The following is a 16,343-nucleotide window of genomic DNA, read 5'->3' as shown; positions in this document are numbered from 1 at the left end:
GGAAAAAAGACAGTCTCTTCAACAAATGGTGTTGGGAAAATTGGACAGCCACATGCAGAAGAATGAAACTGGACCATTTCCTTACACCACACACAAAAATAGACTCCAAATGGTTGAAAGACCTAAACGTGAGACAGGAGTCCATCAAAATGCTAAAGGAGAACACAGGCAGCAACCTCTTCGACCTCAGCCGCAGCAACTTCTTCCTAGAAACATCACCAAAGGCATGGGAAGCCAGGGCAAAAATGAACTATTGGGATTTCATCAAGATAAAAAGCTTTTTCGCAGCAAAAGAAACAGTCCACAAAACCAAAAGACAACCGACAGAATGGCAGAAAATATTTGCAAATGACATATCAGATAAAGGGCTAGTATCCAAAATCTATAAAGAACTTATCAAACTCAACACCCAAAGAACAAATAATCCAATCAAGAAATGGGCAGAAGACATGAACAGACATTTTTCCAAAGAAGACATCCAAATGGCCAACAGGCACATGAAAAAGTGCTCAACATCGCTCGGCATCAGGGAAATCCAAATCAAAACCTCAATGAGATACCACCTCACACCCGTCAGAATGGCTAAAATTAACAAGTCAGGGAACGACAGATGTTGGCGGGGATGTGGAGAAAGGGGAACCCTTTTACACTGTTGGTGCGAATGCAAGCTGGTGCAACCCCTTTGGAAAACAGTATGGAGGTTCCTCAAACAGTTGAAATTAGAGCTACCATTCGATCCAGCAATTGCACTACTGGGTATTTACCCCAAAGATACAAATGTAGGGACCCGAAGGTGTACGTGCACCCCAATGTTTATAGCAGCAATGTCCACAATAGCCAAACTGTGGAAAGAGCCAAGATGTCCATCGACAGATGAATGGCTAAAGAAGAGCTGGTATATATACACAATGGAATATTATGCAGCCATCAAAAGGAATGAGATCTTGCCATTTGCAACGACGTGGATGGAACTGGAGGGTGTTATGCTGAGTGAAATAAGTCAATCAGAGAAAGACATGTATCATATGACCTCACTGATATGAGAAATTCTTAATCTCAGGAACAAACTGAGGGTTGCTGGAGTGGTCGGGGGTGGGAGGGATGGGGTGGCTGGGTGATAGACATTGGGTAGGGTATGTGCTACGGTGAGCGCTGTGAATTGTGTAAGACTGTTGAATCACAGATCTGTACTTCTGAAACAAATAACGCAACATATTTTAAGAAAAAAGAAAAAGAAGATAGCAGGAGAGGAAGAATGAAGGGGAGTAAGTCAGAGGGGAGACGAACCAGGAGAGATGATGGACTCTGAAAAACAAACTGAGGTTTCTAGAGGGGAGGAGGGTAGGGGGATGGGTTAGCCTGGTGATGGGTATTAAAGAGGGCACATTCTGCATGGAGCACTGGGTGTTATGAACAAACAATGAATCATGGAACACTACACCAAAACAAATGATGTAATATATGGTGATTAACATAACAATAAAAAAATTAAAAAAAATATTGGTTGTGTTTCATACAAGTATGGGTGGTTATTACTTCCTTATATCATCTATATTTCCTAATCTTCTGTAATAGACACATAACATATTTAAAACAACATATTTGTTTTAAAAAGCAACTAAAATTCTACATATAATATATTTTAAAAATTATGCAAAAAAGCATGAAGCAAAAATGCTAGGAGGTATTAATTCTAAAGGCAAAAAAACGTGTTCTGAGCTGAGGACTATTTCAATTCTTTCTCTTTTTATATTTTGTAAAATTACTACTCATATTAATTTTATGGAAGACATAGTTTTCATTTCTAAAAAGACTCATAACTGTACTCCAGTATCTAAATGGACAACTTAGGCCATAAAATTCTACATCACAGTGCTAGACAGATACATAATTTCAGGTTGACCAGAAGTGCTAATTCAGATACAAGAAGACAAATATCATTAACCATCCTACAGCCTGCTCTTGGTGAAATTGAAACAATCATTTCCATAGTTAAATGCTCAAATGTAAAGACTCTAATTATCTGTGGCCTAGGGATTCTTATAGCAATAGTATAATTGATATTTTTAAAAATGTATTTTAAAGTCTCAATTCCGTTCATTCACTTTGTTATCAGAAATCTTAAAAAATTCTAATATATCACTTTTTTTTTTCAATTACCAGGTTCCTAAGGTTAGGATTAAACCTAATGTTAACAGTTTTATAACAACATTAGTTTATTTGGTTTACCCTCAAATGGAAACAGAATCAAAACTTTGTCTTTTCCCCATGGCTACTGATTTCTTGAAATAGATTGTCAAGTCATTTAAAAAAATAATAATAAATTTAAATCTAGATTCATTACCAGTTCCTTAAACATAATTTTTATACCAACCTTTCAGTCTCTCTTCCTTTTCATTCTCCCATGGTAGGAATTACTTTATTGATTAGGAAGCTATGGCCTGAGTGCATAATGAAAATCTGTAATGAAAAACTCATTTGAGAAAGAAATTAATAATTTCAACAGTGAAATCCAATTTTCCTATGTTCATTCTTGTAATCTATTTTGCGTTATTTCCCATGTGTACCCCAAACATCACTGACTCATGGCATTGTGCACGTATCGATTAAAATGAAAGAATTACATAAAATATGTTTCTTCAAGGCTAACCTACAGCTCTTTTATATTAAAATAATTATATTTCTATATTCAATAGCTAAAATATTATTAGAAAGTTAAACAGTTTTGCAAATATATTCATTGTTGAGAAATTCATAGAATAATATTTTCATATGTTGTTTCAGGAATTCTATAATTTATTGAAGAAAATAGGCTATTAACTATGAAAAACCACTAAAAAATCTACACCTTTAGGGAAACATATTATATGATAGACACTGTGCTACAGGACTTTCTACATGCACTATCTATGTTAAATCCTTCTAGGACTTCAATAACTAGATACTACGATATCTATTTTTTAATCCAGAAAAAAGGCTTTAGGGAATGTTTAACAAACCTGTCCAGGGTCGCAAAATGGTTGATATTCAAATCAAAGATTTTATATATATATAAAATATATATATATTTTTATAATATATATTATATATAGTGATAAATTAGGAGAAATACTGCTTATAGTACTATTGATATGTTCTGTGGTTGTGATAGCATGAATATGCCCTGAAATCTTATGTTTTTGCTAATTTAAAAATAAAAAAAAACTAATGCTACAATAAACAAAGTGTTTAAGTCCCATTATTAAGGAGTGAGACATAAAGAGAAACTATATTGCTTTCATTGTTTAATTACACAAGTAATGCAAGAAGGTATAAGAAATAAGCAGTGAATATCCCCCCCCAACCATACCCCAAGGTTCTTACTAGAAATGACTAGTTACCCCCATAATTTAATTTCTTAGGGCCTTTTCTACACAAACACAGACACAGCACACACACACATCTGCTTAAAATAACACAAATTCCCTGAACCACATTATGTGTGTTGCTTTGTGTCTTAACATATGTTGGAAATCTTTCCATGTCAGTACAAATAGAGTTCTATATTATTTAAAATTGCTGAATCATCTAATTGCAACATTTATTTGACCCTCTCCTTATACATACATCTGTAAGTTGTTTCCAAATATTCTCTATTACAAAATATGCTACAGTGATACAGTGAAAGTTCTTATAATATACCATTGTGCATAATTTTTGGACATAATCTATAAATGAAATTGCTGGGTTAAAGAGTAGCTACATTTATGATACATACTGCCAACTCTCTTTAACCTCGTAATATATCCCTGTGTATTAAATGTAGCACTGTTAGAACTGGTTCTGTGTTTCTTGTCAGCATTTCAAATAGATCTTCCCGCCTCCCAATAAATTTAAGCAGATCTGAGAGATTGCTGTTGACAGCTTAGTTAAATAAGCTTTCTTAGCTCTTCCAATCCGTGTGCTTATAATTCTTCCAGAGCCAGAGACATTACTAAAATGGGTCCTTTCCAATTAAAATAACAACAATGCATTTCTGTATGGTGCCATTTACTGAGTAGAAGGTGATCTCCATAGAAAATATGCATGTTTCAATCTGCATTGAATTTGATTTCTTAAAATCATTATTAACCAATTCTAGGCATATTATAAATAAATATGTCCATCTTCTTAAAAATAGTAACAAAACATAGCTATCATGAACCATTATTAGGAAACCCTCAGGAAATGGAGGATTTTCAACTTTGAAACTACACCCCACATCATAAGCAAACTGAACATATAGCATATAAGGAGGTGAATGGGCTGCAAAAGGACCCTTGGGAAGCATTTTCATCAGTGTTTTTCTGACTATTGGCTCTTCTGAAAGTTAAGCATTAAAAGAAGACCTCTCTGGGCGCCTGGGTGGCTCAGTTGGTTAAGCGACTGCCTTCGGCTCAGGTCATGATCCCGGAGTCCCGGGATCGAGTCCCACATCGGGCTCCCTGCTCGGCAGAGAGTCTGCTCCTCCCTCTGACCCTCTTCCCTCTCGTGCTCTCTATCTCTCATTCTCTCTTTCTCAAATAAATAAATAAAATCTTTAAAAAAAAAAAATAAATAAATAAAAGAAGACCTCTCCTATCTTCCATTTATCCTCAAAAATCATGGCCAGTGACTAAGTTGAAATATCCTAGCAAGAAGCATTATTTAAAGATAATTAGACATTTTTGTATTTTTCAATACTTTTATTAGATTTTTATTTTGAAAATTATGTTATTTTTTTAAAAGATTTTATTTATTTATTTATTTGACAGAGAGAGAGAGGTAACAAGAGAGGGAACACAAGCAGGGGGAGTGGGAGAGGGAGAAGCAGGCTCCCTGCTGAGCAGGGAGTCTGATGCTGAGCAGGGAGCCCAGGACCCTGGGATCAGAACCTGAGCTGAACGCAGATGCTTAATGACTGATCCACCCAGGAGCCCCTGAAAATTATAATTTAAAAATCACCAGTTTCTCATTTGTACTCCATTGACTACTCTAATATTTTTTTTAAATTTTTTATTGTTATGTTAATCACCATATATTACATCATTTGTTTTGGTGTAGTGTTCCATGATTCATTGTTTGTTCATAACACCCAGTGCTCCATGCAGAATGTGCCCTCTTTAATACCAATCACCAGGCTAACCGATCCCCCTACCCTCCTCCCCTCTAGAAACCTCAGTTTGTTTTTCAGAGTCCATCATCTCTCCTGGTTCGTCTCCCCCTCTGACTTACTCCCCTTCATTCTTCCTCTCCTGCTATCTTCTTCTTTTTCTTTTTTCTTAAAATATGTTGCGTTATTTGTTTCAGAAGTACAGATCTGTGATTCAACAGTCTTACACAATTCACAGCGCTCACCGTAGCACATACCCTACCCAATGTCTATCACTCAGCCACCCCATCCCTCCCACCCCCGACCACTCCAGCAACCCTCAGTTTGTTCCTGAGATTAAGAATTTCTCATATCAGTGAGGTCATATGATACATGTCTTTCTCTGATTGACTTATTTCACTCAGCATAACACCCTCCAGTTCCATCCACGTCGTTGCAAATGGCAAGATCTCATTCCTTTTGATGGCTGCATAATATTCCATTGTGTATATATAACCAGCTCTTCTTTAGCCATTCATCTGTCGATGGACATCTTGGCTCTTTCCACAGTTTGGTTATTGTGGACATTGCTGCTATAAACATTGGGGTGCACGTACACCTTCGGGTCCCTACATTTGTATCTTTGGGGTAAATACCCAGTAGTGCAATTGCTGGATCGAATGGTTGGCTACTCTAATATTTAATTGATTACTTAAATCAAATCATATAGTATAATATACTCTATTTCTTGTTGAGAATTTTTGGATTTTTTCCATGAAATTCATATGGTGAAAAACATTACTTGAGAATATAAGTCTTTACAGACTACACATTTCAACTGTTTTCTATCCAGTTAAGAATGCTGGCTCAGTAATAAAATATTCTGGTTAATGGGAAATTATCCATTTCAACAATTAGTCAAAAATTTAGAATTTATGTGAATACATGTAAGACTGAAACTATGTTAAATGTAGCAATGTTTTATAATTCATAAAACAGTTTAGAATCTTTCCATGCCCCATGGCCATCCATAAAACGGTTTTACTATAATTTTCCAGAGATTTGACTAATATTAAAATACACTTCACTTTGCTAAGTTCATCTTTGAAATAACTGTTTTAGACTTTAATGTACTTATTCATTTTTTTCTAGAAAAATATTGCATATATACAATAATAACTCATCAACATAATATATATATAGTTAGTAATGGTTTATAATCAGTATAATATTTGATTTCATACATTCTCCAGTGACCTAAGATATTTAAATTGTCTAGCCTTTAAAAGCAAGTGTACCTAGTTCAGAACCTTCAAATGCATACTATTAAAACTGTTCCATCAAGTGCTCTCTCTAAAGAATATCTTACATCCTTCAGGTCCCTCTGTCACACTCCTCTGCAGTCTTTCCTTAAAACAAATCTGACCATGTCATTCTCAAGCATGAGACATTCCATAATTGCATTTGCTGATGGTACAAAGTTCAAATTCTTGTGCATGTCATTAACATCTGTCACTTTCTTTTGCCTTAATAGTTGACAGTATGCCACCCCAACACTGTGTTCTATGCCTTTTCAAAGACTCCACACTCCCCACAGCAGTAGCTCATATATTGCTCCTTCTTTGAAAAATTGGCTGATTTTTCCTCTTCTATGTAGAAGTGATCAGTACTTTATTTAGGTCCCTTTGTGTAACTCATCCATAGTATCAGCTTTAACCCTCTAGTGTGATTATTTCTTTACACAATTTTCCCCTAAAAACTATGGGCTCATTGAAGGCAAAGTATTTACTTTACTTAGGAAAATGTATACCTCAGAGATGTTTCCAGACATTTTTGAGTGGATTTTTAATTGATGAATTTACCATTTGAGAATACCGACAAAAGCATCTCTTTAATTAAAATTTAAGAAACATTTAGTGGAGCTTCAAAGAAAATGTTTCTAATTATAAGAAGCTATTTTCCTAATGTGTTTGCTATGTTGTATGCAAAAGTGTGGGTGGGAGTTTGATCGTGAGGGGAGATTCTGGGATTTGGGAGCAGGATGATTGTGTTAAAACAGAAGGTTCTGGTGAAGGAAATAAGAAGGAAAGAGCCATGTTATGGCCATAAATAGCTAAGAAATGACCTAAGATTTCTCATCACACACTGTCATTTATCTATATTTTCACTCTGCATGTAATTACTGCAATCTCTTACTATTGTAATTTTGATCATTCAAACTGGAGTACCAAGCACGTTTTCAATTTTGTAATTATTGTCTGCAGCATTTAACAGAGTCAGAGTCATATGATTAGCACTTTAAAAGACTGAACTAATTAAAGACAAGAAGTAGTGAAATATCTGATGTTTTTTAATGGACAAGGGTACAAACATTAAAAGCTGATAATCTCCAAACTTACATATAACCAGCATAATGAGCTTTTAGTAAGTGCTGGCTCAGTGTTAAGAATTTTATGTGCTATAATTCATCTGATCTTCACAGAAAACTTGTGAGATAGGCACTATTAATATCTTTGTCATTTTACACATGTGGAAACAAGTTCATTTCTTAAAGATACACAGTCTAGAAGTGGTGAAGGTATGGAACTCAGAGGCAGCTGAATTCAGAACCCAGGATCTTAACCACAACACGTTCTTCCTACTATGAATTTGAGATGAAAGAAGATTCCTGGTTATTTCAGCATAGAATGGCATATCACAGAAGTTTTATTATGTACATTTTTGAGATTGGAGATGAATCTGGAAAAGGAAAAATGAGTTAAAATGAAAAAAATAGGCTTAATATGTTAGTCCTTAAATCCAGAGACATGGGGAAATCACTCTGAGTGCAATCTTGATGATGGGGTAGTAATGGAGCAACCATTTTACTTGAGGCTATGTCTTTGGAAACCAAAGAGCAGGAATGGGAAAATAAGGGAAATAAGGTCTATTAGTTATTGAAGATTATCTCTATTTTTGTTGGAATAGCTAGACACTTCAATAAGAATTTCATCAATACACAGGGAGACGAATCAATTGGATAAAAGTCAAAATTCCAGTGCAAATTAGATTTTTTTCATTTTCCAAGAATTTTAAAAACATTGTAAAACTGGTTTGAATAATCCAAAGCTTTAGTATATTATTTTGTTCTATATCAATAGATATTTTTTGTGAAGTGGTGTCTACTGTATGGTATAATTACTTTAAAATCACTGTTTTTTTTCTGATTTAATTTGAAAATGTTCATTGTTATATCTAAAAAGGTGTCTAAAAGTAAGATCTTTTTACATGATATATTCACTTATTTTCAATACAGTCAAATTTTAGTATCAGAATTACATTTCCAGAGGAAATCTTTGCAATTGGAGTATTTTTATTCAGATAGGATTATCTGAAGAATTACAATTTGTTTTTTTGGGGGGTATCCATTTCCTTGTGTGTTCTATAACATGCATTTTTTTAATTCTTCATATTAATTTGTCACATTTTTTGTGTCTACTTTGTATCTGGATAAAGCATGAGGATGCAAATATGAATATAATATTTCCCACCAACAAGCTTAGTCTCTTAATGGATTGTCTTTTAAATTCTGATTAAATATCAACTTATACTCTGCTTAAAAATATCTCTGCTTACCAGAGCTATAATTAGAAAAGAAGAACAATATTGCTCTTACCCAAAGGAACCTGTAACCTCAGCAAGTTAGACAAACCACTCAAGGTTTGTTCCTTGCATCTATCTGTGAGGTGATGGAGTCAAATAACGGTAAAGACAGGAAGCAGAAGGAAATTTCTTTATCACACTCTTACTCCAAGTTAGTCATGGAGTTCCAGAAAGTATTTTCTTCAAAATATACATTATGTTCCATAACAAAATTGTGATGTCCATATTCAGTATACACCAGAATTCTGCTGGGGGTTGGGGACGGATAGAGGCATAACCTCTACAAACCTTTACAAACAAAATCGTTTCTGCTCTACTACAGCATACCATCTATAGGAACCAATTTCCAGAGCCCATCATCTCTACCTGGGTGGACAGACATCTATAGTTTGGCTTGTTCTAAATCAAATTCATTTTCTGCTCCTCTCTTAAACTTTGCTCATGTGTGTTCTTGGATCTATCTTTCTTATTTTGGCTAATGACAAGACAATGCCTCTGCACTGTTGCCTGAGGTAAAAATCTCAGCATCATTCCTAACTCTTCCTCTGTTGTCCTCACTTATGACACACACCATCCCACACGCAGTATGTCATCAAGTTCTGTCAATTCTATCTCAGAAATGTCTCTGACATTTTTCTGTTTTTTTTTTTTTTTTTTTTTTTTTTTTCTGACTGGCTTCCTCCCTCAAGAGAATGTAAGCTGTGTAGAGCAAGGACTTGATCTGTTTTGTTCACTGTAGTATTCCTTGTTCCTGGAAGAGTTCCTGGCACATAGTAAGCCTTCAATAAATGTTTGTTAAATAAACAAATGAATACCCAGTCCAAAATAACATAACAACAATAAATATTTTTGGAGGATCATTATTTGCCAGTCACAGAGGTATGTCCTTTGTAAAATTTTATATTTAATTTTAAAAATTACTCTAGAATAGATTGGTACAACAGGATTGATTGGACTCAGAAGCCCTAATTTGTAGCCACAGGGTTTTACCTAACTGCCCGGCCAAAACCACTGATTCCTATAGTCATCTTCCATACTGTTATTAGCATTATTTTCCTAAAGATTTATTATAATTCTGTTTACCTATTTGAAACCTTTCAATGGCATAGCTTCTTGTCATTCCATGTTGGGTATATTACAACTTGGCTACACCTACATTTCCACTCTATTTTTTAGGGTTCCATTACAAGAACCAACATTATAGCTAAAGGACCTACTTGCTTCCCAAATTATGCCATTCACTTTATCACATGGGGCTTTGTTACTATTGTTTACATTGCCTGCAATTACTTTCTCCTTTCCTCCTTGATTAACCTCTATTCATCCTTCAAACTCAACTCCAAATCTCCTCCTGCATCTACTGGAAAGAGATAATTTGGAAGCCAGATACATCTAAATTTGCATTCTGGATTTTCTACTGATGGTTGTGTATTTTAGGCAAGGTCTTAATCCTCAGGTCTTCACTGTAAAGTTGGCACACTAACACTTGATTTCAAAGGTTATTTCTTTGATTAAATGAAATAACAGGGCATTTAGAACGTGGTATACACTCAAAAAAAAAGTATATCATATCAACTCCTTATCCTGACATCATCAGTTGAATAAAATGCCCCTATTAATTCACATTTCTATTTCAAGACTTGTAGAAATTGTATATATTTAAATTTACAAATCTAACCATGTGCCAGTCACCAAGTAAATGTTAAATAACTAAATGTTGAATTTATTGATGACTCTAAGATAGAATCATACATAATAAAAGTACTCTACACTTTCTTTAGCCAAATGTAATTGTGTGGCTTATTTTTATTATTCTTTATGGCTATTAATAAAAAGTTAACTGATTTGGTGCTTACATAAGCTTTGTACAGCTTTTACATCAATAACACCATACATTTTTATTTGTTCAGCGTTGAAATCAAACAATGAATGAAATAGAATGACTCAATAGATTAGAAAAGGTCTCCAGCCCTATCAGGCCTTGTTATAGTTTAAAGCAAATGTAAATGTCAATGTCAGGTCAAAAAAGACAGAGTTAAAAAGTAGGGTGAGTCATGGGAAAGAAAAGAGTACTCCAAGGCAGTGCATAGCCAATTCAGAGTGTGGGGCTGGATCTGCTATAACATATGAGAATTATAATGGAAATGTTGCTGATACAATATGATTTTAGTATGCTTTGTAAGTAGTCTGTTTAAATACATACAAACTGCTATTCAACTACTTGGGCAGAGATCTGGACTGGTAAACCAGCAGGGTCTTTTACTGTGTGAGAACACAAATTTCCTTTCTGCTTCTTGTGGCAATCACAATTTCCTGCCTTACAAAGTGCTAGGAGGCTGGGTCCCAAGAAAAAAAGGGGGGAAGGGAGAAGTTGCTGAAATATTTCTTGAAGATTATTAATTAATTTATTGTTTCTTTGGATTCATTTTCTTCAGAGAGGAGGGAGCCACTTATTTAATTTAAAACTATTGCCCATGATATTAGTGGTAACACTTTATTTACACCTAATATGGAACTTTATAAAATAGCTGTATTGCAATTTGATTCCAGCTCAGAGTTTTCCTTTTATTCATTGATGAATGAGTGTAAGCCTCATTAACATTAAAAAGAACTGTGAATGCCTAATGATTATGGCATAGAACATGTCTAGGGGTTAATTTTAATTGCATATAACTGTATTTGGATGAGAAGTTTAGAAACAATCATTTAACAAAAATAACGACATTTCTTAATTACAAGTAGCAATTGACTTGGGCAAGCATTTGTTGTGCCTATAATCCTATAAAAAGAGCACTCTGGAAATCTGAGTTTATGTTCTCCTATGTTGGAAATATCATCTTTCATGACAACGACTTGTAAAGGAGGGAAGGAAGAAGATGACAGTAGCTATATGTCATGTGCCACTTTACAGAAAAGGCAAAGGAGGCTCAGGGATTTAAATAATTTGCCCACATTTCCACAGTCATTAAGTTGTAGAATAAAAATTCATACTTAGGTTTGTACATTTTGAAATCCAGTGCTAATTAGTGAGAAGAAAAAGTGCGTGTGAACCATTTGTATGGTATTTGTGTGCTGTAGTCTGAATATTTGTGTCTACCCCAAACTCATATATTGGAAATCTAATGCCCAAATTGATGGTATGAGGACGTGGGGTTTTGGGGAGGTGATCAGGTAATGAAAGTGGAGTCCTCATGAATGGGATTAGAGCCCTCATAAAAGAGGCCTCGGAAAGCTGGCTCTTTCCTTCCATCATGTAAGGATATGACCTGAAGTTTGCAACCCTGGAAAGGATCCTCACCTGCCCATGCTGTCACTGTGATCTTGAACTTCCAGCCTCTGGAACTGTGAGAAATAAATGTTTGTTATTTTGAGCTTTCCAGTCTGTGGTATTTTGTTATCGCAGAGTGGGCTAAGACATTGTGTCTGTAGATTGACACATGTTGAAATTGGTATGATTGTGGAATAAAAAAGATGACAGTCTATGGCAGGGATCCTCCTTTGGCTATGTATTTATGAGCTGAGGCTTGTAATGTGTCTTAATATTTGCTAGTATGACTACCTCTACAGATGGTACCACATAGATAAAGCACATTTAATGGAAAAGTTTGCTGGTATCAGTGACCAAAAAAACACTTGTTGAGAAATCTACCACGTACAAAGCATTGGGTTGTTTATTTTTAAAAGAAGGCTGAAAAAGAAAAACTAAAAATTGATTGGGTGTGATACATATTTATATGTTGTTTTCTAATAGAATACTAGTTACATTATAATCTGGAAGAAAACTTTACTTGGGTTTAAAGCATACTTTATTTTTTATTAAATTATGAGAAAAATGACCCTAAAAGTCAAACTGATAATCAGGATATTCAAGCTACAAAGAAATGTGAAGATTATTAGTCCAACCATAACTTTATGCAGAAGAAAAAAGATCAGTGCTAGACAGATTTAACTTGTAACTGAAAGGACAAAGACTAGATTGAGGTTTCCTGTCAAGGTAATACATTTAAAAGGATTCAAATGTCCTTAGAGTCTAAAATCATGGTGTTTCATGTTAGTCATTAAATCCGAAGTCACCAACCAAGGCATAAAACATGGATAATCCCATATGGGAGAAGTAGACATTTCATGCCACACTTAAGATTGATATTCTGTCTAACATTTGATTCACCATAGTCAATGGTTCTCCCCACATTATAAACAATAGTGCTTTTTCTATTCAGTACAAAAAGTAATTTTTTGGAGTTTAGGCATCATGCATGAAATGCATGCATTTTAAACTTTAGAATCACAGCCTGTTTAGTGAGTAAGATGTTCTTACGTAGGAACTAATAATAACTGAGGGAATAGTGACTTACATCTCCCATTTCATTCTCAGGTTCACAGGGGGGTAGAACAAGTGAAATGGTGAGCCAGGGTGCCTACATGAAATGTATATAAATAGTTAATCTCTGTTTCTCTCCCATTTTTCTCTCTCTCTGCTTTTTGCTGAACTTTTACAGTTTTATTTATTTGAATTAAATCTGCTTAAGGTGTTCCTACACTTTAATGCATGAGAGCAAAAGACTGCATAAATTTTTAAAGAGAGAGCAAGACTAGATTATGAATATGTATGAATATCAATATTCATGCATTAACATCAATATGTATGAACATCAATACAAAGCAATATATCAATTGAAACAAGGTCAAAAACCAAGAACTTCATGGCAACATCTGCAATGTTCAGATGATGTAAGTTTCAAAATAACAGCCATCTAGGGGCGAATCTGGGTTCCAAAGAATTGACTTGGTCCATGCAATAAGCAAAAGAAAATTTTAGATAAATATCTAGACTTATTTTTAAATTATAGTATACAGTAATAATGGGCTTCCATTTCCACATGACAACAACTGGCTAGACCTAAGTAATAGCTAATTCCACTTAGATGGGGAATGTTCTCCAGTTTCATGCAATCTCCCCTTCTCCCAATCTGTTATATTTTAATACTGAACTGCATCACTCATTTGTATTACCTATAGGATTCTAGACAGCTGAGTATGCAGCATCTGATCCAAAAAGGGAGCTCAAGTTGAAAAAAATTTTTGGTATTTTTATCTTTAATGGTATGGTTATCTTTGAGGTGGAGAGAGATGCACTACACTTAAAGCATTTTCCATCCTGTTAGAAAAGAGAAATAAAATTATCAGATGTGCCTCTTTTGGTTTAATGTCATTAGATCTTTATCATCTAATCTCCTATTGTGTATTTTGGTAATCAGAGAAAAACATTCTGATTTCTATATTTGTCTGCCTCTAAGGAAGAAATGTGCTCGAATTGTGTATTTTGGTTATTTCTGGTCTCTGCAAAAGTGAATTTTTGATGGCATACCCATGGTATGGATAGTATTACTTGGTTATAGTGAGAGATTTTGCTGATTATGCATATACATATAAAAATTAAGAAATTATTATAAATTAAGAAATAAGCAAAATTGTCCTTAATTTCAATGTCTTATGTATTTCATTAAGTATGAACCCATCTATCAAGTCTGTTATATTTGAGACACTGGTTGCATCTAAGCATTTGCAGGGTAAAGCAAACAACACTAATGAATTTTAGAAGACACCACTATTACTTCTAAATATGTCTCTACAGATTTCTACAGTATATAGAACAGAGTTAAATCAATTGAAAGTTAGGCAATGAATTACTTTCACCTTATGTTTTTGTTCAGAATCTAGGACGCTATGGTTGATGGGCTGACAAAACGTCACAAATTTTTCACTCTTCCTTTTATGTACCCCCTCTTCAATTTGACTTTGTGATGTCTCCCATTAGGAGATGGAGTCTGTTTCCCACACGTGAATGCCAGTTGACTTTTTAATATATTTTGACCAAAAGAATGCTCTAGAATTGAAAGTGTGCAATTCTAAGCTTAGAACTCAATAGGCCCTTTTTGCTTCATCTCTTCCTGCTGGAATCCTCACTGCCATAGGATAGGCCCACCCTTACCTTGCTAAAGGGGCAGAGACCACACAGAAAAGTTTACTTTTTTAATTTCTGTAGCATTTCCACATTATGAGACTAGAAGTTGTTCTTCAAGTGAAAATCACTATTCCTTGTCCCCCATGACATAATTCCTCTAGCATATTGTGTAGTTATAAATCTTTGAAGTCCACACACCATGGACATGCTTTCATTATTTTTAGTAATACTGAGTCATTCTCTGCCTTATTATTTTAAACTTGCAAGATAAGCTTACCCCTTTTCGAACACACAAGCAAAAATACTGGTCAATATTGATTTATCTAATCTGTAAGCAAATATTTACTTCCTGATTTTATACAAAGCAAGAATTTCTATGGAACATGGAAACACAGAAGCTGAGAATTTTAACTAAGAGAGCATCCATAGGTTTTTCCCAATTTAGCTTGAGGTTGAAGGTTGAAGAATCTCACTGGAGTTGTGATAATGATGCACTTGGGAAGGTGAAGTTGCTCATAAATTTTATTATACTAAGATCAAAATTAAGGCAGTTTGAACTGAAAATGTCTCACTAGTCTAATGTTATGTGAAGAAATAAAATCAAAACCAAGAAGATGACTATCAGCTCCTGAGGAGTCCATATTTATCAGAAATAACAGTTAATATGGGCTCACATATCTGCTGTGATGATAGAATTATGAAGGGCCAAACTTTTCTGTAGGCTGATATTTCATACTACAATGCACAACAGCTCACTAAAATATCTCACATGAAGCTGGCTAATCCCACTGTATTTGAATAGCTTAGCTTCTTCTGCTTTGTACTTTGTTATTAACTCTTTGGCTTAGCCACAGGAAGCTGGAGTAGTGGAAATGCAGGGAGTAGAAAATGTAATTAAGGAGTCTACCCCTCAATTTATTAAAAGGAAAAATGAACCACATATGCTATAAATATTTGGGAAGACACAAATTACTGTGAATTCTAATTATTACTGGACACCATTATAAAAATAAAAATTGAAAAAATAAAACAGCTTGTGAAGATGAACTCAGTACTGATGGACTGAAACTTGGTTTGAAAATCTCTTCCTCCCTCCTTCAAAAGACAGCCTGTTATAAACTGAATGTTTTTGTAATGGTATTTTCACATCTTTTTTGGAAAAAACAAAGAAACAGAAAAGAGCATGTGGTATAGTTTAAAGTAAAAAAACAGATCTTATTTAAAAAATAACAAATAAACATTATAATGCTATTTTCTACAAATAAATCTGGCTGATTTAACCAGTATGAAAGTGCCAGCCTCCAAAGGTAGTAAACAGAAATTTTTGAAATATTTACACCAGAAAGTGTCACCAACAGCCGCTTTATATACACATCTTTCATGTAAATAAAGAGAAGAAAAGACTTGTGTACATGTGCTGCCATTTTTAGCTCCCTTTTCCAACTACCATATGGGTAACTTCATTAGAAAGCCTGAATGGGCATTTTATGAACTGCCCTCTTGGTTAAACAGTAAGCATTAATGAAAATTACAAGAATCTCAAAGGCTATAAAATTAATATTGTACATTTGAAGAGTCTAAGAGATTAGAAGAGGGGCGCAAATTATGCTTTTTTATTTTCTACAAAGGCAGAATCAAACAAAAACC

The 16,343-nt window shown here is 34.4% G+C and overlaps 1 protein-coding gene across 3 annotated transcripts in view; it reads right to left on the bottom strand.

Moving 5' to 3' along the window:
- The window catches only part of MGAT4C (MGAT4 family member C), a 1,006,121-nt gene that overhangs the window by 37,463 nt on the left and 952,315 nt on the right, over window positions 1-16,343 (bottom strand). For all 3 annotated transcript variants that reach the window (XM_035721958.1, XM_035721959.1, XM_035721960.1), the window contains one exon: window positions 2,375-2,441. The gene's annotated coding sequence lies outside the window, so the exon portion shown is untranslated. The remainder of the gene's footprint in view (window positions 1-2,374; window positions 2,442-16,343) is intronic.

This window comes from Zalophus californianus, chromosome 9 (assembly GCF_009762305.2).
Source record: "Zalophus californianus isolate mZalCal1 chromosome 9, mZalCal1.pri.v2, whole genome shotgun sequence".
NCBI lineage: Eukaryota > Metazoa > Chordata > Mammalia > Carnivora > Otariidae > Zalophus > Zalophus californianus.
This window is presented reverse-complemented; position numbering and strand designations above follow the sequence as displayed.